Genomic DNA, 13,806 nt, shown 5'->3' with positions numbered 1-13,806 from the left:
GGCTCGTTTGGTAGCACAAGGCTACTCCCAAGTCGAGGGTATCGACTATGGTGAAACCTTTGCTCCCATTGCTCGCCTTGAATATATTCGTTTGTTGATTGCTTAGCTTCTCATCATAACTTCAAGTTGCAACAAATGGATGTGAAGAGTGATTTTCTTAATGGTCCTATTAATGAGTTGGTGTATGTCAAACAACCCTCGGGATTTGAGGATCCAGAGTTCCCCAATCATGTGTACCAACTCGATAAGGCACTCTATGGCCTTAAAAAAGCCCCACGTGAGTGGTATTAGCACCTTACCAAGTTGTTGCAAGATCATGGGTTTGAAATTAGGAAAATCGACCCCACTCTTTTTACTAAGAAAGTCAAAGGGGAGTTGTTTGTATGCCAACTGTATGTTGATGATATTATCTTTGGTTCTCCTAACAAAGCTTTCAATGAGGAGTTTGCCGCTCTCATGACCTCGAAGTCCAAGATGTCCATGATGGGATAGTTGAAGTTCTTTCTCGGGTTCGAAATCAAACAAAGAAGAGAAGGAACCTTCATCAACCAAGCCAAATACACTCAAGACATGCTCAAGAGATTCAAGCTAAGCGATGTCAAGCCGGCTTCCACTCCGATGCCCGTCAAATGCCAACTTGACATAGATCCCAATGGTAAAGCGGTGGATCAAAAGGTATATCGCTCCATGTCGGTGTCAAAACCGGCGGATCTCGGGTAGGGGGTCCCGAACTGTGCGTCTAAGGCGGATGGTAAAAGGAGGCAGGGGACACGATGTTTTACCCAGGTTCGGGCCCTCTTGATGGAGGTAAAACCCTACGTCCTGCTTGATTTATTCTTGATGATATGAGTATTACAAGAGTTGATCTACCACGAGATCGAAGAGGCTAAACCCTAGAAGCTAGTCTATGGTATGATTGTATGTTATTGTTGTGTCCTACGGACTAAAACCCTCCGGTTTATATAGACACAGGAGAGGGTTAGGATTACACAAGGTCGGTTACAAAGGAGGAGATATCCATATCCGTACTGCCTAGCTTGCCTTCCACGCCAAGTAGAGTCCCATCCGGACACGAGACGAAGTCTTCAATCTTGTATCTTCATAGTCTAACAGTCCGGCCAAAGGATATAGTCCGGCTGTCCGGAGACCCCCTAATCCAGGACTCCCTCAGTAGCCCCTGAACCAGGCTTCAATGACGATGAGTCCGGCGCGTAGTGTTGTCTTCGGCATTGCAAGGCGGGTTCCTCCTTCGAATACACCACGGAAGAATTTGAATACAAGGATATTGTCCGACCCTGCAAAATAAGTTCCACATACCACCGTAGAGAGAATAATATTTCCACAAATCCAATTTGCTGACTTTTTTTGGCAACATGACATTATGCCATGGCCCGGTGATTATTCGAACCGTTTCCTTTAACTAGCCCCGCACATAACGCGAGGCAGTTTTTTGACACGTCTTGTCAAAGCAGAGATCGTGCCCCCTTATCACGGGATTCTCATCAATACAGGCGTGGGTAACCCAACCGCGCCATCGATTACGGCGCTTGGGGGATAAGCGAGTTCTACCAGGCTAGTGGGGGCGCATAGTTTCGGCCGCCCATATAAAGGGATAAGGATTCACCTTTTCATCCATGCCTTCTTCCTCCTTTGCTCATCCATTTTCACACACTCGAGCTCCAGCGCCCAAGTCCGCATTTCCCACCTCGACCTTCTCCAACCATGTCCAGAGCGGGAGGCGGGTGGATGGTCTCCTCCATCACGGAGGGACACATCAAGAAGCTGAGGAGAGCCGGATACCTGCCCAACGACATCGCGCACCGGCTCCCAGATGAGGGGCAGCTCATCCCCACCCCTAGGCCCCATGAGAGGGTAGTGTTCCTTACCCATTTCCTCCGCGGACTAGGATTCCCTCTCCACCCATTCGTTCGGGGGCTCATGTTCAACTATGGCCTGGATTTCCACGATCTGGCCCCGGACTTCATCCTCAACATCATGGCGTTTATCGTCGTGTGCGAGGCCTTCCTCCCCATCAAGCCCCACTTCGGCTTATGGCTGAAGACCTTCAATGTCAAGCCGAAGGTAGTGAGCAGCCGCCAGGCGGAGTGCGGAGGCGCCATGGTGGGCAAGATGCCCAACGTCACATGGCTCGAGGGCTCCTTCGTGGAGACCATAAAGGGGTGGCAATCGGGGTGGTTCTACATCACCGAGCCGCGTGACCCTAAATGGACAGCGGCCCCAGAGTTCCGATCTGGCATCCCCACGCGGCTCACCTCCTGGCAAGAGAAGGGCCTGTCCTGGGGTAGTTCGGGAGAGCTGACCGGACTCCAAACATGTATTCAAAACATGGTGAACAAGAAGCTCAAACTCGTCAACGTAGTCCAGGTCATGCTCATCCGCTGGATCCTCCTGTGCCAACAATGGGCTTTCAATTTGTGGGAGTTCGACCCGGCCCAACACCGAACTCTGAACAGGCTCTTCAATAGAACTCATGAGGATGCCTGGAAGGTGATATTCAAGGGTGTCGAGGTTCCCCCTCCCACTACCGAGGATCGTGGATTCTGCGCGAAGCGCCAAGCCAGCATGGTAAGTTGTTTTACCTCCCACAGGATACTTGTTTTTCATAGTTTGACTCTATGCGGGATCTAAGCTCCCGTACCTTTGACAGGACTGGCAGGAGACAGCCGGACAGATCGACTATCCGGCTCCTTTGCCTGAAGGCCCAGCAGACGCTCTCCTGACGAAGATGCTGACTCCGGCCCCTCATAAGGTGCCAGAGAAGACCAAGAAGGCCAAGGGAACTCGAAAGAGTTCCCGACGCCAGGCGTCATCGGACTCATCGTCCTATAACTCTGCGACACACTCCTCCCCCGAAGACAAGGAGGAAGAAGAAGATGCTCCCCCTTCAGTTGGGGGAGACAAGAAAAGGAAGGCCGCCCCAACCGGGGAGGCCGAATGGTCCAAGAAGGGAAGGACTCTCCTTCCGGACAGTTCCACCACCGCCGCCGAAGGCGAAGACGAGTGGCTGCTCAAGGCCAAGCCCCTAGTGAAGTCGTAAGTATTCGAATACCAGAGTAACTCATAGCATTCCTTTGTCACACTGCTTCCCTTAACGCTGAATAAGATTATGCAGGCCGCCACGAGCCCGTATCGATGTATCGTCGGACGGCTCCCTGGGCTCGTCGGATATTGATAGTGATCCACTTCCGACCGCCACCTCCCCTTGCCCTGCGGACGACGCCGAGGTATTGTCTCAAGAGGCGCCGGGTGGAGGGGAGACAGTCCCGGAGGCGCCTCAAGGCGACCTTCCGGACTCCAGGAGCAGAGGGAACAAGGCCCCTGAGGGCTCCGAGTTCGGCCCTCAGCTGAACACCGTGCCGGAACCTCCAGTGGTTCCAGACTCGGGCAGGCGGCCTCCTTCCAAGAGGGGCAAGACGCCTGTGCCGGTGACCTCTGTCCATCCAGAGGCGCCGGACAATCTGCTGGGAGCGCTTCGCAGCGCTTCCATCGACGAGGAGCACCGTACTATTATGAGTGTGGTGGTCCAGAAGGTTCAGTCCGCCAAGAGCGGATTGACTGAAGCCTGTGCCAGCCTTCTAACAGGCTTTGAGGTAAGTGTTTAAAATATAGGAAAAATATTACCACATAGACAGTAGCCCCTGATGCTCTGTTCAGTGTTCACAAAGAAAAGCCGAACAGAGGATCAAACAATATCGCAGGAGTCTAATATAAGTATGTCAATATGCGTATGCAGGCTTCGCTGCTGACATCTGCCGCACTGACTACGGAGGTCGTCGCACTGAAGCAGGACCTTAAAGGGTCCAAGGACGAGCTCGGCCTTGCCAAGAGGCAGCTCGAGGAGAACAAAGGTAAGTAGTACCTAGTCTATGGATATGTATAAAAAGAATGCGATTGCAAAATGACAGGATCATCATGAATTTGCCAGAGGCCACGACCGAAGTGGCGACCCTAAAGCAAGCACTGTCGGAGGCCGAAGATAAAGCGGCCAAGGAGCGCACCGAGCAGGAAAGGCAAGAGGCTCGGGTGGGAGAGGTGCAGCAAGAGCTCCAGGCTCTCGTGACGAAGCACGAGGCATTGGAGCTTGACTCAAAGACGCGAGAGTCTGAGCTTGTCGCGGCCCTTGAGAGCGCAAAGAGTGCGAAGGCCGAAGCCCAAAAGGCCCTCCAGGAGATTGACGCGATGAAGAAAATAGCGGCGAGTAAGGCATTCTATATGCAAAGCAAGCATGTGAGAGTAAATTACCTATTACTTACCCGAATCCGGAGCTCTCCAGGAGCATTCACAGATTTGCTCCGCAGCGTGTCGGATGCCACACAGTTTTACCAGGCCGAGAAGGGAAGCTCAATGGAGAAGCTATTCTGGTCTCAGTATACTAGGACTGAACACCCGATGCCTCTGAGCGACCAGCTAAAGCAGTTGCTCGAGCTACACAAGGCGGCCGAATAGGCCATGAAGGGCTTTATAGTCCGGTTGTGGCCTGGCGACGCCCTTCCGAACAGCTACTTCGGCCTGCTGAGGCAGCTTGTGGATGCCTGCCCTCGACTGGAAGTCGTCAAGCGGTCCGTTTGCATCGAAGGTGCACGCCAGGCTTTCGCCCGTGTGAAGGTGCAATGGGACAAGCTAGATGTCGTGAAGCTGATCAAGGAAGGACCGCCGTAGGGCAAGGAGCATCACACCCCCGAAATTTATTACGAGGGTGTCCTGAAGGGTGCCCGTCTTGTAGCGGACGAATGTCCAAAGGATGTAATATTTGACTAAACTTGCTCGTGTTCTCATGTATGATGAAAACTTGTTTCATATGCGCTATGCAACGCTTGTTTGAATTTAAAATATTACCTTCTGTTTGGCTGTTTATCCAATCTGAGAGATGGATAGTCCTCGGCTTCTGCCCCCATGCCGCGAGTGCTGGGGTGTTCGGGATAAACCTGAGCACTCTTGTTCCCATTTTTGGGTCCTTCGAGGGAGGTGCTCAGCACAGCGAACAAGGCAACCGGACTAATAATGCTTTATCACTCTCACTTAGCCATAGAATTCTATAATTTTAAATTTCGGCGAAGCCCCTGGTATTCGGAAGGCCGAATTCGGGGCGCGATACACGCCTTTAAGCCGGATAGGACCGGCTCCTCGCTCTAAGCGGCATAAGTCTTTAGGGACTCGAAACCTCGCCGAACAGCGACCAGTCTCTCGCCTTATCATGACAGTCAGTTTTAGCTTTCTCTACTGAGGTGCTTAGCCCAGCAGAACCGGGGCACAATCGCAGTAGTTCTCCTAGTGCTACCTTAGCCGATAGAGCGGAACGTAAGGTACCAAAACATAGGAGCCGGGCAAACCCAACATTTGACCAAAGACATGATTCGGGGCTGATGCATATAATGCTATAAGTTTGGGGTGCCGCAATTGTGTAAGTGTTCGAACTTCTCACACCATAATGTGGGGTACTGAAGCCCCTGGTGTATTGGCCGTACCAAAGTGTATGGTTGCAAGGCGTCATTAATGAACACATACATATAAAACAAGAATGCAATAATAGTCGTAATGTTATGCATTGTTTATTCAAAAAGGTGCGTTAAAGCAGAATGATACAGATAGTGCGATAAGCAAAAAGTAGGACTGTGTCCCTTCCAAGGGCAAGCTGAGGAATAGTATTAAAGCAAATATTTCACTCGTTATCGTAATCCACCTGGGAGATCGGTGGTGTGATGTAGCTTTCTGCCTCCTTGGTTGCTGCATCATGTGTTCGGCAATCATGCTGCCGGACAGGGTTTCCAGAGATTAAAGTCCTGAAAGAGAAAAATAACAAAGCGGGAAGCCCCTAGTGCGGTTTAAGCCGTGTATTGGGGCGTGCCGTAGTTGTGCCCCCCTCCTCGCCTGTGCCCATGGTATTTTTAATGTGTAATTATGTACGCGTGGCACGAATTTCGCCGTTTGGCTTGGGCCGGGGTGGGGGCCGCATTGCTACGCGAGCTCAGATCATGTCGGGCGGTCTAGTTGCCGATTACTCCGAGCGCGCTTGAAGGTGTCCGGGTCTTGAAACGCCGAACTGGTGGATTGCCTTGAGAGGCTGCTTTGCGCTTCTGCTGCGAGGGCCGCAGTGTGCTCCTCCGTGCGGAGAGAGCGCTCTGTGTTTCCATTAACTGTGATGACCCCCCGAGGTCTTGGCATCTTGAGTTTGAGGTATGCATAATGCGGTACCACATGGAATCTTGCAAATGCGGTTCGCCCGAGTAGTGCATGATAGCCACTGCGGAACGAGACTATATCGAAGATTAATTTTTCGCTTCGGAAGTTATCCGGGGATCCGAAGACCACTTCCAGTGTAATTGAGCCTGTGCAATGGGCCTCTACACCTGGAATGACGCCTTTAAAGGTTGTTTTTGTGGGTTTGATCCTTGAGGGGTCTATACCCATTCTGCGCACTGTGTCCTAGTAAAGCAGGTTCAGGCTGCTGCCGCCATCCATAAGGACTCGAGTGAGGTGAAATCCATCGATGATTGGGTCTAGGACCAGTGCGGCGTCCGCCATGACGGATACTAGTGGGATGGTCCCTGCGATCGAAGGTGATCGGACAGGAGGACCATGGGTTGAACTTTGGGGCGACTAGCTCCAACGCATATATGTCCCTGAGCACACGCTTCCGCTCCCTCTTGGGGATGTGGGTTGCGTATATCATGTTCACCGTCCGCACTTGTGGGGGGAACCTCTTCTGTCCTCCGGTGTTCGGCTGCCGGGGCTCTTCCTCGTCATTGCTATGTGGCCCCTTATCTTTGTTTTCGGCAATTAACTTCCCGGCCTGCTTGAATACCCAACAATCCCTATTGGTGTGGTTGGCTGGCTTGTCGGGGGTGCCATGTATTTGACATGAGCGATCGAGTATGCGGTCCAAACTGGACAGGCCCGGAGTGCTTCTTTTAAATGGCTTTTTCCGCTGACCGGGTTTAGAGCCTTTGAATCCGGCATTGACTGCCGTATCCTCGGTATTGTCGCTGTTAATGCAGCGCTTATGTTTGTTGAGACGTGACCTGCTATTGCCGTCCATGGTGTCCGAGGTACCATGGTTCTTTGATATGTTATTACTGCGAGCCAGCGAGATGTCTTCTCCCGCACAAAAGCGGGTCATGAGTGTCGTGAGGGCTACTATAGATTTCAGCTTTTCCTGACCAAGGTGCCGGGCTAGCCACTCGTCGCGGATGTTGTGTTTAAAAGCTGCTAAGGCCTCTGCATCCGGACAGTCGACGATTTGATTTTTCTTTGTTAGGAACCATGTCCAGAATTGCCTAGCTGATTCCTCTGGCTGCTGAATTATATGGCTTAGGTCATCGGCGTCTGGTGGTCGCACGTAAGTGCCCTGAAAGTTGTCGAGGAATGCGGCTTCCAGATCTTCCCAACATCCAATGGACTCTGCTGGCAAGCTGTTGAGCCAATGCCGAGCTGGTCCTTTAAGTTTGAGTGGGAGGTATTTGATGGCGTGTAAGTCATCATCGCGGGACATGTGGATGTGGAGGAGGAAATCCTTGATCCATACCGCAGGATCTGTTGTGTCGTCGCATGATCCAATATTTACGGATTTGAAACCCTCTGGGATTTGATGATCCATTACTTCGTCTGTGAAGCATAGGGGGTGTGCGGCGCCTCTGTACTGGGCTATGTCACGACGCATCTTGAATGAGTCATGTCCGCTGTGATCGGCCTGGCCAGACTTACTTTTACTGTATCCGGCATGACGTTTATCGTCTTGCATAGTGGCGCGCCCTTGTGATTCGTAGATCGATCTTGCATGTTTTGCTTTGTCCTCCAATACATCTCGCAGGTCTGGCGTATTTCCCCATGCCTTTTTATTTGAATGGCGTTGGGGTGCAGGCTGAGTTTTTGGCTGGAATGCCTCTCTATCGCGGCCACGAGGTGGCCGATCAGCCGCGTCATACGCTTCTTCCTCCAGTCAGGGTAGCAACCTGCATTTTGGGTAACTCTTGGAGGGGCGCTCAAGTTTATATTCCTCGGCCGCGAGGACTTTAGTCCATCTGTCAGCTAGCAGATCTTGATCAGCTTGAAGCTGCTACTGCTTGTTCTTAAGGCTATTTGCCGTGGCTATAAGCCGGCGCTTGAAGCGCTCTTGTTCGATGGGATCCTCTAGCACGACGAATTCGGCATCGTCGAGGCTTGCCTCGTCTTCGGAGGGGGCATGTAATTATCATCCTTCGCCTCTCCATGTGCCGCTCTCTCTGGAGGGCTGGCCTTTCCATCCTCCTGTCCTAGATCGTGTTGGAGGGGATTGTTGCCATCTTCGGCACTATCCGGAGTGTTATCATCTCCTGTGCCGGTATCACCACTTTTGCTTTGGCGGGACTTAGAGCGGCGCCGCTGACGTCGGCGCTTGGGTTGCTTCTTGGAGGGGTCATCCTCCGTTGTCTCGTCGCTATTGCCTTCTTTGGGTGTGTCCACCATGTATATATCGTATGATGAGGTGGCTGTCCAGTGCCCTATGGGCAGTGGTTCCTCTTCGTCTCCCGCATCGTCATCCATACCGTCGATGTCTTCGGAGTCAAAGTCGAGCATGTCGGTTAAGTCGTCGACAGTGGCTACTAAGTGGGTGGTGGGTGGGCAGCGAATTTCTTCGTCATCCGCATCCCAATCCTGCCGGACATAGTTCGGCCAGGATCCTCCTGACAAGGAGAGAGACCTTAATGAGTTCAGTATGTCGCCAAAGGGCGAGTGCTGAAAATATCCGCGGAGGTAAACTCCATGATCGGCGCCCAATCGGATTCACTAGGAATGGGCGCAGGCGGCTCGGAGTCCATGGCCGGAGAAGGATCCGGCAGTCTGACAACACGGCTCTTGTGCAGGGTAAGGTCGATGTTCGGCTCGATCGCCGCTGAGGGTAAGGCCTCCGTGGCGGGGTCCATCCACCCGTCCATGGACGGCACAACTGGCTCCGAATTGAGGGTCGGAGCGGCTGCCGGTGCGATCTCTTGAACACTGTCTGATGGTAGAGCTAAATCGTACTCATCGTGACCGCGTGGCGCACAAGGCAAAGGCTCGAATCCGTCGAAGATCAAGTCTCCGCGGATGTCGGCCGTGTAGTTTAAGCTTCCAAATCTGACCTGGTGGTCAGGGGCGTAACTTTCGATCTACTCCAGATGGCCAAGCGAGTTGGCCCGCAATGCGAAGCCGCCGAACACAAAGATCTGTCCAGGGAGAAAAGTCTCACCTTGGACTGCATCTCTATCGATGATTGTAGGAGCCATCAAGCCTAACAGCGATGACACAGAGGAACTCTCAATGAAAGCACCAATGTTGGTGTCAAAACCGGCGGATCTCGGGTAGGGGATCCCGAACTGTGCGTCTAAGGCGGATGGTAACAGGAGGCAGGGGACACGATGTTTTACCCAGGTTCGGGCCCTCTTGATGGAGGTAGAACCCTACGTCCTGCTTGATTTATTCTTGATGATATGGGTATTACAAGAGTTGATCAACCACGAGATCGAAGAGGCTAAACCCTAGAAGCTAGCCTATGGTATGATTGTATGTTATTGTTGTGTCCTACGGACTAAAACCCTCCGGTTTATATAGACACCGGAGAGGGTTAGGATTACACAAGGTCGGTTACAAAGGAGGAGATACCCATATCCGTACTGCCTAGCTTGCCTTCCATGCCAAGTAGAGTCCCATCCGGACACGAGACAAAGTCTTCAATCTTGTATCTTTATAGTATAACAGTCCGGCCAAAGGATATAGTCCGGCTGTCCGGAGACCCCCTAATCCAGGACTCCCGCACTCCATGATTGGCACCTTGCTTTACCTTTGTGCATCTAGACCGGATATCATGTTGAGTGTGGGAATTTGTGCATGGCTTCAAGCCGCACCTAAGGAAAACCACTATGTGGCGGTTAAGTGAATCTTTCGATATTTGTCTTATACCCCAAACTTTGGCTTATGGTACCCAAGAGGAGTTAACTTCAACCTTGTGGTCTTTTCGGACTCGAATTGGGCGGGAGACAAAGTGAATAGGAAGTCAACTTCCAGAGGATGCCAATTTCTTGGTTGCTCTTTGGTGAGTTGGTCTTCTAAGAAGCAAAGTTGTGTGTCTCTCTCGTCCACCCACGCAGAGTATGTGGCTGCCGGTAGTTGTTGTGCTCAACTTCTATGGATGAGGCAAACTTTAAAGGACTACGGTGTCATTTGTGACAAAGTGCCTCTTTGGTGTGACAATGAAAGTGCCAACAAGATTTCTCTCAACCCGGTGCAACACTTCAAGATGAAGCATATTGATATTCGGTATCACTTTATCCGGGATCACATTAGGCGAGGAGAGATCGAGCTCAACTATGTCAACACTCATGATAACCTTGCAGATATTTTCACGAAGCCCTTGGATGAAGCAAGATTTCGCGAGTTAAGGCATGAGCTAAATATCATTGTAGATGGTACTTGTGCTTCAAAGACGAGTTTTGGTCATGGGCCCAAGGATAATTCTTCGCGGTGCCATACCAATTGACTCAAACATAGGTGGCTCCTGCCACCGCCCTCTCCTTTCGAGAGGTTTTGATTCGTGTTTGGTCCTCTTTGTCCTTTTTGCCTTGTTTTTGGCCTTGTGTGTGTGTTTTAGTTGCTTCGTTTGTGCTCTTTTGCGTGTCCGGTTGCTTGAAGTGTGCATTGCAAAGGCCTTGTTTTTCTGTCTTCTCGAAACTTGCACTTTCTTGGGTGTACGGTACTACCGTGGCTAGCCACGATACTACCGCAGGAGGTGGGTGGCATCTGTGTGTGTGCAGCTGCAACCCCGGCATGGTACTACCGCTTCCACCGTGGCAATAATTTTTTAATGCCACTAGAAGGGCGGCACTACCGCCCTGCGTGCGGTACTTCCGCTCGGGCGGTACTATCGTGTTGTCGCGAGCGCGTGGGGGTTAAGAGCGGGCAGGGGGAGTTCCAACTCCCCCATACCCATTCATCTCTTCCCCTCACTACGTCTCTCTCTTGCCCAAGAACGGCGCCGGAGGACCTCGCCAGATCTCCGTCTCCGGTCGCTCTCCTCGCATTCCAACCTGTGGCATCGATCCCCACCTCGTCCTCTTGCCATGGACCCCGTTATCTCCCTTAGTCCCTCTCTCTTTGCCCCGTTTTTGTGCTTCTAGGTTTTGGGAGATGCATGTGTAGTCCTTGTGATTTTTGTCTAAATCTTAGCAAGAGGAGATTGTAGGAGAGTGCTAATGCAGTAGATATGCTATTTGGTGTGGTGCAACAGTGTAGTTTTGATCAACGATAGTACCGATCTATATTTACGAATGTTTCTAGATCTGATCTTGCGAAGATCCATTATGTGCGGTACTACCGCTCCTCTGGAGCGGTACTACCGTCCGGGGCGCGGAAGTAAAAAATTACTTCCACTCTAAGAGTGGTACTACCATGCCAACCCGGCGCAGTACTACAGTGGCTAGAGCAGATGTAATATTTTACGTCCGCATCCTGGCCCAGTACTACCTTTGAGTAACAAATTACTTTGTTTTGTCCATCAAATCTCATTTCTACATATTTCCTTTGGTGTTGGCCTTGGTCTTTGCAATAATCCTTCTCGCTCTTCTCGTGTGTTTGTGTTGTGTGTCATAGGTGGTGGCTCAAGTTCCAATGCCAGGCGCTCAAATCCCGGCCGTGACACGAGCTCCAAGCAGCTGTGCAACCAAGAAGCTCCTGAGGGCTCCAGTGCCCCACAACACCATGTCAAGACCATAGCTAGCAAGTTCAAGGAGCCAAACATCGGCATGGATGAAATGCCTCAAGCGGAGTTTTTGATTCGAAGGAAGCTCAACTCTTATGTCAGGCCTAGAGAGCTCTCAAGGGGAAATGACTTGTTTTGGATCAAGCAATAGAATATCATCTACCTAGACGCGATCAAGGCCAAGCATAACATCTATGTCCCAGTTCAGTGGATTGACATGGAACATCTAAAGAAGATCCGGGCATATTTTAGAGAGCCTCTGGATTTGCTGGAGCAGTTTGGTATTGAGGGGATCGTCACTTTCCACCTTGACTTTGACCCGGAGCTTGTGGCTCAATTCTTTGCTTCTGTACACTTACACACGGATGAGAAGCGGACCATGATTTGGATGACAAATGGGAAGAGGATGACTGCTGAGTGGAAGGAGTTCATGGAGCTATTGCATGTTCGTGATGAAGGGCTTGATGCGTCCGTTGGTGCCCGCCCACATGCCAACCCCGAGGCTACCAACAAGAACAAGCTTCAACCCTTTCTTGTTGAGAAGACCCTCCCCAGCGGCAAGAAGTCTTTTGTGTTGAACCCGTTTCTTGACATCATGCACTGGATCTTACACAACTCTTTGTTTCCTCGCATAGGTGAGAAGGACAAGGTGCACTCCTATCTCGTGGACATGATGCTCATGTGTGAGGAAGCCCGTCGTCAACAACCTGAACCACTTGATATCTCTCACATCATGTGGAGTGAGCTTCAGTTTGCTGTGTTCCACCGTAAGGTGCCCATCTATGGACCTTACTTGTTCCTCTTGATCTCGAAGACTTGTGAGAAGCTCTTTCTAAGCGAAGAGTTCCTTGCTCCCAACTAGATTCGCCATGAGCCCATTAAGCTGCGCCAGAAGAACAAGTGGGCTAACACCACTACCCAGGCTGAGGCCGAAGCTGCTCGCATGGACGTTGATGAGGATGAGTTTGAGGAGGAGGAGGCTGAGGACAGTTCTGCGTGGTATTCACCTCCATCTACTGAGCCATCTTGGGCTAAGAAGCTCAAGGCCAAGATGAAGGCTCTGTTCTGCATCCAGGCCAACGGACAATACAAGGCCCACGTTGCTCAGAAGGAGAGTCGCCAGCATGACAAGAGGATCTTAAGGAAGCTTGGTGAGGACGTCGTGAGCAGGTCAGAGAAGAGCATCACTCCTGAGGCTTCCTAGATGGTGAAGCAGGGCTATCAGTGGACTGAGTCGGATGGGGAGTCCAGTCCTGCTACTGAGACAGATGAGGAGCTTGATGGGTGATCGCGTCAGTGGGAGCTACCACCTGTGTCGTAGGTGTCCTCTCTGCCTTTTTGGTGTCTCGATGCCAAAGGGGAGAGAGTGTAGGATTTGCGAGTCTTGTGTCTTGTTGCTTTCGTTTCGTTGAACCTTCGTCGCTTTGGTTTGTTGGTTTGTGTTGGTTTGCGTGTGAGACCAGGAGACCTATGGTATCATATGGTATGAGACATATGCCCTCAAGCTTATCTTATCTTTTGTCTAGTATGTTAGTAGATTGTGAGCTTATGTTATCTTGTGCCCTTTACTTCATGCTCACTTACTTTACCTTGCCTCAATGCTTATTGTCACTTATATTATTGCAAGTTTTGCCTTGTCTATAAAATATAGGGGGAGTGTTGATCCTAGTGTGTGTGCCATGCAGTCCAAAGCATATCTTGTTGGGAAACGTAGTAATTTCAAAATTTTCCTACGCACACGCAAGATCATGGTGATGCATAGCAACGAGAGGGGAGAGTATCTTCCACGTACCCTCGTAGACCGTAAGCACAAGCGTTATGAGAACGCGGTTGATGTAGTCGTACGTCTTCACGATCCGACCGATCCAAGTACCGAACACACGGCACCTCCGAGTTCAGCACACGTTCAGCTCGATGATGTCCCACGAACTTCGATCCAGAAGAGCTTCATGGGAGAGTTCCATTAGCATGACGGCGTGATGACGGTGATGATGTTTCTACCGACGCTGGGCTTCGCCTAAGCACCGCTACGATATGATTGAGGTGGATTATGGTGGAGAGGGGCACCGCACACG

General features: G+C 51.1%; 1 pseudogene; it reads left to right on the top strand.

Annotated features, from left to right (window-relative positions):
• Positions 1 to 11,882, top strand: part of LOC119357925 — a 129,245-nt pseudogene extending 117,363 nt beyond the window's left edge.
• Positions 11,883 to 13,806: the final 1,924 nt, after the last annotated feature.

The sequence above is a fragment of the Triticum dicoccoides genome, chromosome 2A, assembly GCF_002162155.2.
Source record: "Triticum dicoccoides isolate Atlit2015 ecotype Zavitan chromosome 2A, WEW_v2.0, whole genome shotgun sequence".
In the NCBI taxonomy this organism is placed as follows: Eukaryota; Viridiplantae; Streptophyta; class Magnoliopsida; order Poales; family Poaceae; genus Triticum; species Triticum dicoccoides.
Note: the sequence above shows the minus strand (reverse complement) of the source record. Positions and strands in the feature narration are given on the sequence as shown.